This window comes from Danio rerio, chromosome 17, assembly GCF_052040795.2.
Source record: "Danio rerio strain M-AB ecotype USA chromosome 17, GRCz13ab, whole genome shotgun sequence".
Taxonomy (NCBI): domain Eukaryota; kingdom Metazoa; phylum Chordata; class Actinopteri; order Cypriniformes; family Danionidae; genus Danio; species Danio rerio.
The window spans coordinates 20,821,782-20,830,891 of NC_141037.1; the positions used below are offsets into that span (position 1 = coordinate 20,821,782).

At 35.3% G+C, this 9,110-nt stretch overlaps 1 long non-coding RNA gene across 11 annotated transcripts in view; it reads left to right on the top strand.

Annotated features, from left to right (window-relative positions):
* LOC141378551 (uncharacterized) overlaps positions 1-9,110 on the top strand; it is a 102,747-nt gene that overhangs the window by 84,413 nt on the left and 9,224 nt on the right. The window lies entirely within an intron of this gene.

Below are 9,110 nucleotides of genomic sequence, written 5' to 3' on the forward strand. Positions count from 1 at the left end.
TTACTTTTAATGCATTAAATACATAAAAAATAGCAGTTATTATAAATTATTAAGTGCACATAATCTTTGTTATTTATAAAAAAAGACTGTTAACAGTCAAACTTCAGCAAATCTCCATTAAAAACTCTGCAAAACAACTCCCTACAGCAGTGAGCCAGTGGGCCAGCGCTCATCACAGTAATTATATCATGGAGGAGCGAGACCCGGTGCCAAACAAATTCAGATTAAACCAGTAGCGGTAGGGGCCAGTGTGTGTGTGTGTGTGTTTTGTGTGTGTATGTGTGTGTTAGGGACAGGACCTTTTGATCATTTGGGTGCTTGGAGGGCACGCTAATCACTCCTGACAGGCCCTTTCCGACAGATTCAGCGACAAACTTCTCGATTTTGCTCTGGTTTTTGAACTCTCCTCTGCCCTGCAGGGACTTGTCAAGCAATCTGATGTCAATGACCCAATTGTCCATTGGGCCTTTTCGGGTAACCCCAATGAGGTCCATGCCCTGACTATTGTCTGCGAATGAACTCTAGCGCTGATTGCATTTTCTGGTAATTAAGCTTGTTCTTCCATTGATGGGGCCCATCGCCACTGCGCCAACCAAGCGGGCCCCGTTGGTGGGTTCACATTAGTGTACGGGGTACAGCGTAGTGTCACTTTGCGTGCTTGCACAGGTGCGGGGTTTTCCCACCGTAAAACGCTGCTCATTAGGTCATCGTGATGACGGAAGCGCATTTTGTTGCATTGAATTCTCATTAGTGCTGTTACAAAAGACCGGCCACTGACCTCGTTGCACCCGGGGGCACTGAGCTTGTTATATGCATATCCCTTGCTATAGGGTTTAATTGCTGTTGTGAATAAACTGTGGTATTAGTGCTACGTGCAGGACTTTACGCCTGAGGGTGTAAAGAGAGCTAAAGATGTGTTCGCTTGCACTGCTGGATTGATTTTGATGATATCTAATCTACTGTAGATGAAGTAATCTGATCACAAAAAGTATGTACTCGTTATTATTTGAGTTCAAAGCGATTAGTAAGATTATGGTAACTTTGTATTATGTATTAAGTAGTGCTGTCAATCGATTAAAAAAATAACTAATTAATCACACTTTTTAAAAAATTTATCGCATTTAATTTAAATTCAAAATATAATTGTTTATTAGAATTTTTGTTTAACTTGTAACATAGATTTCTTTATGTAAACAACACACACACAACAAACCATCAAGATCCTGGGTTGACAGCCATATTCATTGCAGAAATAAAAACACAGGCATGTTATTGCAATTTAATTATCAAAACAATCAATGCCAATAAAGAAAAAAATGTATTTACAAGTTGGATTCTAAATGGTCTGCAAAAAAAATGCCAAAATACAGGCATTACAAATATGGAAATTTTTAAATTATAATAACAATAAAGCATTGAAATCAAACAATTGTACTCATTGTAAAGTATTGCTGTGAGTTGAGAACATTAATTATAAAGCAGAAACAATTTTGATTAGTCCTCTTTTATATTCAGCAGTTGCTAAGACAGTCCAGTCTGTTGACATTATCAGGGGACAATGTGGACCTTTTCTTTTGAATGATGTAAGCTGAGAGTGCAACGCAATCTCATGGCAATTCGTAACTTTTTGATTTAGTGGCTACGTTTAGGCAGGTTTGTTGCTGATAGGTTTGTCGCGCACACACGAACGCACGCACGCACGCTCTTCCAGATTCGCATGCCCTCCAGCTGCAACCCATCTCTGGGAAGCATCCATACACACACACTCACACACTCATACACTACGGACAATTTAGTCTACCCAAATCACCTGTCCCACATGTCTTTGGACTGTGGGTGAAACCGGTGCTACAGTACAGTTTGTAAAATAATATTTTCTGTCTTTTATATAGTTAAAATTTTAGAAGTTAACCTTTATAAGTTACAATTTTATATTTTTTAGTTATGTAGTTTATTTTTAGTTATGATACTACTAAAATCATTTGGCATAAATCCACAGATTTTTTTTTTTTTTTTTAACAAAATTCTCAGCAGAAAAAGCAAAAAATGTCCACAGATTCTGTCTGGCCTTAGTTATAGGTTTTTAAAAAGTTTTAAATCTGAGTAAAAAATTAATAAGCCTCACATTGATTTACTTATTTATTTAAGTCATTATTCATTTTAATCTAACTGTTTTTATAATATTAATTCATCAGTTTACAAAGTTCCTAATTCAATAAGAAGTCTCCTAAAAAGTAGATGTTATAAAATATTTTTTATATGAATAATTTATTTGAACTTAATTTAAAAACTTTTTTTGTAAATAAGTTTATTAATGTTAAAAGACAAATAAAACTAATGCTTATTAATATAAAGCATTGATTAATAACTATAAATTATGTAAATTGCAGTTGTGAATCAAACTTTTATTTTAATATACATGTAATTTTACAAAACTTTATACCATTTGATTCGATTTTTTTAAAGCAAATTTATTAAAATATATATTTTTCTGTAAAAATATTGATCATTGTATCTGCAGGGTCTTAAAGTCTTAAAATGTCTTAAATTTTAAAAACAAACTTTTAGGTTTCAAAAAGTCTTAAATTCACTGAATTATTGTGTTGTGTGTCTTAAATCATTTTTAACAGATCTTCATTTTTCTATGTGCATGTCAAGCTATTCAATCCAATCACTAACATTCCATCTCAATAAAAGTTTTAACAAATGTTTTATTTATTAACTCTATTCACCAGTATGGTTTCATTATCCTCCTTACCATAACATTTGTTTTTAATGTTGTTTTAATGTTTTAACTGGGCCATTAGAAACAATCCTTTGCGTTTAGCCATGTGTATGTCTGAAATTTCATTCATAATGGTCTTAAAAAGTTCTTAACAAGTCTTACATTTGACTCAATTATACCTTTTGGATGAGTTATAGAACAAAGCTTATTTAAAATTAATCAGCAGATCACCTAAAAAGTGTAACATAATACACTGTAATATATTTTTTCATGTAATTTGAAATCAGTAATTCAGTAGTAAGGACTGTAGCCAGCATGTGTCAGTGTTACAGCACTCATAAACACATATACAGTACTGCAAAAGACAACGTCTTGCCAAAAAACACAGCAGCAGTTTCTCAGACTCACTCCTGATCACCAAGGTTTACGAGACAGGAGCCACCAAAACCCACATGTACACTAAATATACATATGCATGTGCAGTTCAAGGCTCCAGGAATATCCTTGATGGTAGTGTTCTCTTCCAAATATGTCCCAGGACACATTATTTCTGAAGAATGAACTCGTCCACGGGACGCCACCCCAGTGATCTGTCAGGCACCTACTCAAACACAATACTTGCTCCTGCTCTGGGCAAAGATGGAGGTCTGCTGAATATAAAAAGTCTACACTCCCTTGCTAATTCCCATGTCTTATTGTTTTACAGCTTTCAACAATGGAAGATTTCATCTGACCTTTTCACATTGACAATAACATGTTGATCAGGCAGTTTCAGTTTCTGGTTGAAATACAAAAATAACATGCAATATCTATCTATCTGTCTACCTGTCTGTCTGTCTGTCTGTCTGTTTGTCTGTCTGTCTATCTGACTATATGTCTGTCTGTCTACTGTGTCTGTCCATCCATCCATCCATCTGTATTTATCTGTGTGTTGTCTGGTATCTGTCTGTTGGTACCTGTCTGTCTGTCTGTTGGTATCTATCTATCTGTTCGTCCATCCATCCATCCATCCATCCATCCATCCATCCATCCATCCATCCATCCATCCATCCATCCATCCATCCATCCATCCATCCGTATTTATCTGTGTGTTGTTTGGTATCTGACTGTTGGTACCTGTCTCCCTGTCTGTCTGTCTGTCTGTCTGTCTATCTATCTATCTATCTATCTATCTATCTATCTATCTATCTATCTATCTATCTATCTATCTATCTATCTATCTATCTATCTATCTATCTATCTATCTATCTATCATCTGTCCGTCCGTCCGTCCGTCCGTCCGTCCGTCCGTCCGTCCGTCCGTCCGTCCGTCCGTCCGTCCGTCCGTCCGTCCGTCCGTCCGTCCGTCCATCTGTGTGTTGTCTGGTATCTGTCTGTTGGTACCTGTTTGTCTGTCTGTTGGTATCTATCTATCTGTTTGTCCATCCATTCATCCATCCTACCATCTGTATTTATCTGTGTGTTGTTTGGTATCTGACTGTTGGTACCTGTCTGCCTGTCTATCTGTCTGTCTGTCTGTCTGTTTGTCCGTCCGTCCGTCCCACTATATGCCTGTATATCTATATGTCTGTCCGTCCATCCATCTATTCATATTTATCTGTGTGTTATCTGGTATCTGTCTGTTGGTATCTATCTATCTGCCCCTCAATCCATCCGTCCGTCTGTCCATCCATCCATCCATCCATCCATCCATCCATCCATCCATCCATCTGTTTTTATCTGTGTGTTGTTGGGTGTCTGTCTCTCTCTCTCTCTCCGTCTGTCTATCTATCTATCTATCTATCTATCTATCTATCTATCTATCTATCTATCTATCTATCTATCTATCTATCTATCTATCTATCTATCTATCTATCTATCTATCTGTCTGTCTGTCTGTCTGTCTGTCTGTCTGTCTGTCTGTCTGTCTGTCTCTGTCTGTCCGTCCGTCCGTCCGTCCGTCCGTCCGTCCGTCCATCTGTGTGTTGTCTGGTATCTGTCTGTTGGTATCTATTTATCTGTTCGTCCATCCATCCATCCTACCATCTGTATTTATCTGTGTGTTGTTTGGTATCTCACTGTTGGTACCTGTATGCCTGTCTGTCTGTCTGTCTATCTATCTATCTCTCTGTCAGTCCGTCCCACTATATGACTGTCTGTCTATATGTCTGTCCGTCCATCCATCCATATTTATCTGTGTGTTATCTGGTATCTGTCTGTTGGTATCTTTCTATCTGCCCCTCAATCCATTCGTCCGTCCGTCCATCCATCCATCCATCTGTTTTTATCTGTGTGTTGTTTGGTGTCTGTCTGTTTCTCTCCGTCTGTCTGTCTGTCTGTCTTCTATCTATCTATCTATCTATCTATCTATCTATCTATCTATCTATCTATCTATCTATCTATCTATCTATCTATCTATCTATCTATCTATCTATCTATCTATCTATCTATCTATCTATCTATCTATCTATCTATCTATCTATCTATCTATCTATCTATCCTTTCAAGTGTTAAAATTTAATTGTTGTGTCATGTTCCCCTTTTAAACTACTCAAGGTCAGTTATTAAAAGTTAAATAGACTGTGTCACTGTACTTTAAAAGTTATCATTCAGTGTTGTTGCTGCTGGTCACTCTGGCCGTCTCGTACTCTATTAACCCGCTCCAGGTGCGGTGGCGTCTGTAGAGATAGCTGGGATTTGTGAAGGGGGCAGGAAGTGTCAGATCCTGAAAAGCCAGACTGAGGAACCCGATAGTGTCTGGGTGCTGGAGGTCTGGTCCGGGGCAGAAGGGTCTGGGGCTCCGGGTATTGAGGGCAGGATTATTGGGGACAAGCTGAAGAGAGATGAGGGCAGAGAGCAGTCTGACCCAGCGGGAGAGAAACAGAGAGAAAAAGACAGGAGGAGTGGGTGAGACGGAGGGAAATCAACTCAAAGACTGACAAAGGGAAGGAAAGAAAGTCAAGGAATGCTGGAGAAACCACAAGGTCAGGAGAGCGAAAGAACCATTTAAGAATATATTTAATTGACAGAAAAATTATCTAAGATATTACAAAATATTTTTTTTCAAATGAATGCTGTTATTTTGTCCTTTCTCTTAATCAAAAAATACTGAAACCACAAAAATCTGAAACTGCTCAACTGCTTATAATAATATTATTAATAATAAAAATAAATGTTCAAATTTGTCATCAAGAATAAATAACATTTTAAAATATACTGTTAATTTGCATGTACAGTATTTTGCATCATATACGTTTTTGTGACCCTTCAGGGTTCAACACTAAGGATTTTTTCAACTGGCCCAAATGGACCAGTGGTTCAGATTTTTACTTGCCCTGCCAAAATTTTCACTGACCCCGCAAAAAAAAAAAAAAAAAAAAAAAAAAAAATTAATTGCTATTTATTAGCCACATATATTAAATAATGTGTCACGAAATAATGTATGTGAATGCAGAATTTAAATGTTTGAAAAATGTTAAAATATTTAGCAGTAAAACATAGCAGTATGGAAAATGCGCAGGTTTTTTTTTTTTTTTGCAAAACAAAAGGTGGCTGACTTAAAAGTGACAGCAAACTATGCAAAAATCACTTTTTTTTTTTTTTGTGCTGTACCCATTTAAATGTTTCCACAACGTTAGAAACAGACGTTTTCTTTTAGCCTCATGATTTGATGTTACAGTCATGTTGCCGTCTATTTAAATTTAGTGACAAGACACCACTGCCCCGTTTGGGCCAGCAACGATTCTGTCTACTGTCCCGAGCATCTCTCACGCTGGCCCTGGGCCATCGGGCAGTCTTTATTGTTGAGCCCTGCCCTTCTGTGAAACTAAACAAATAACCATTGATCGAGATCACCACAAATGTCTAATATGCCTTCAAGGCACATTCAAAAGTCAAAAGTTGAGCTACTTTGTTTGGTACATTTTATTATACAAAATCTAAATAATTGATGTGATTGCTTATTATTTCAGATATTACAGATAAGTACAGGTCAAAATAACTGTTGTATGTTTAAATATGTTAATGAGTTGTGCTGATAACAATAGAACTTTTACCTGACTTTGTATTTTCACACAAGTTATTTAAAAGATTAAAGGCCATTTATCTTCATTTAATAAGCTTTATATAATCATAAACATTCACTTTTTAACTTTCATTTTTTTATTTTTATTTCAAGTTAGTGATTGTACTGCTACAGCTAAAGCCTATTCAGTTAGATCATTGGTTCCCAAAGTGGCGGTCAGTGGTGATTTCCAAAAATCAAACGGCTCACAGTGTGTGTGAGTCGTTTTGTGTTTGCAAGGTTTGTATTTTTATTATCACCTCAGAGGATATTGGCGGTTGAAAGTCACAAGCTGAAAAGTTTGTGAAGCCCTGATTAGATGATAAACCTAAAATTTACAGTAGTTTTTGTTTAGGATTTTTCATTAAACATTGATATTTTTTAATCGGAATTTATTTCACCGATCTTTAACTTAAGCACATTTTATTAGATGATTAAAGAACTGCACATTTCTACCTTTAAATCTTCTGAAATGCCTTGACAGAAAATTCCTGATATAAACAAATGAAGTCAGAGCAATATTATTTGTCACATACACTCTCAATAGAGTCATTTAGATTAGTTACCAGCTAGTCTTATTTTATTTATTTTTTTGAGTGTGCATACATGGCTGTAGACCAACAGATATCTTCACTCTCTCACCAAAGTCTCCACAAACACACACTCATATTCCAGGAGGACTCGACCTCCTGACAGATGAACCTATTTCTCTTTCATTTTCTCTCTTACTCTCTCATCCTTTTCCTCTTCTCTTGTCTGAGACACAGGACGTCTCCGTGCTAAAGTGCTGAAAGATTTAGACACGTCCTGTGACAGAGACCACAGTGAACCACAACTGCTGCTCGACCACACACATAGTTGTATTGGTGGTTTATAAGGACTCTCTAGTGTATTTCATATTGTTAAAACAGCTTATTATATCACATCTCTTTGAGGCAAACCTGTGGAAACCAGTGGCAGATTTTGAATGACTGTTAGGTTTGATGTTTAAGTATTTTGAATTACCAGGACACAGGGCATAACCTCATAAACCACCTTAATATTGTAACACCTACACTGTAAATAAAATCTGTTCATTAACAGTTTCTGTATTTTCAGTGTTTCCTGTGATTTACGCTTGTGATTTGCATTATGGGACTTTGAACTATGCTCTGTTGATTTCTGATTATGAAAACTCTACAGTTTAACAAAGTGAATTTTATTGACATTTTAGTATGTTGAAATAATATAATGTATAAGAAATAAGTATGTAAAATAACAGAAAATGTACTGGCACTTTATTACAAGGTTTTTGTACCATAATATATAATATATAACACAAATCCAGACAAAATATTACTTTAAACTATTCAACATGTTATTAAAAGTCTCTTTTTCCAACTTTTCAAGATTAAAAGTTGTTGCAAGTAAGATGTCCCATAATTCAAGTCAAAAGCATACATAAACAGGGAAATTAAAAATATAAAGAACACACATCACAAAATGTGGGAAACTCCTGATTTACGGATTTTCTTTTTTTTTTAACAGTGTAGTTGTATACAAATCTGTGTCCTCATAAACCACCAAAACCAAAACAAACACTCAAAAACCTGTCTCAATCATATTTATCAATGAATGCGTATAGCACTGATACACTTTGCCACTGTTGTCTTATTTAAAAAAGTATGCCCAATGGCCATATTGTATCATTGTCAGGCAGCTAAAGTAAACACGAGTGTCATTAAACAGGGTGTTGTTTGCAGTTCATGACTGAAGCAGCAAAACACGTGGATGCTTGTTTGTGTGACGTCAAACTTTCTTCTTTATAGCCTAGAGGTGTGAATATTCAAATCAGGCGGCTTTTCTGAAAAGGTTAATCATACAGTATGTACACATAAATTCTGCAGTCAGCCTTCACTGGTAGTCTAAATACTGTTGAAATCCCTGATATATACAGTATATGACTGGCTCTGAGATGTTCCATTTTGGTCAAAATGTATAATTTATATATATATTTTTTCATTGAAACTAATAACTTCAAGATACAATTTCAGGGACAAAAATACAGATGTAAAAATGAAACATTAATTGAATAAGTACGTTTCATTTTTACATGAACCTGTTTTTATTTACTCTAAAATTTTATCTTGAATTTATTTGAAACATTAAAGTTGCATTTTGCATGCGTTCTGCATGTGTATACAATAATATTCCGACCTGCACTTATATAAAATATATATATATATACATATATATATATACATATATATATATATATATATATATATATATATATATATATATATATACATATATACATATATATATATATATATATATATATATATATATATATATATATAT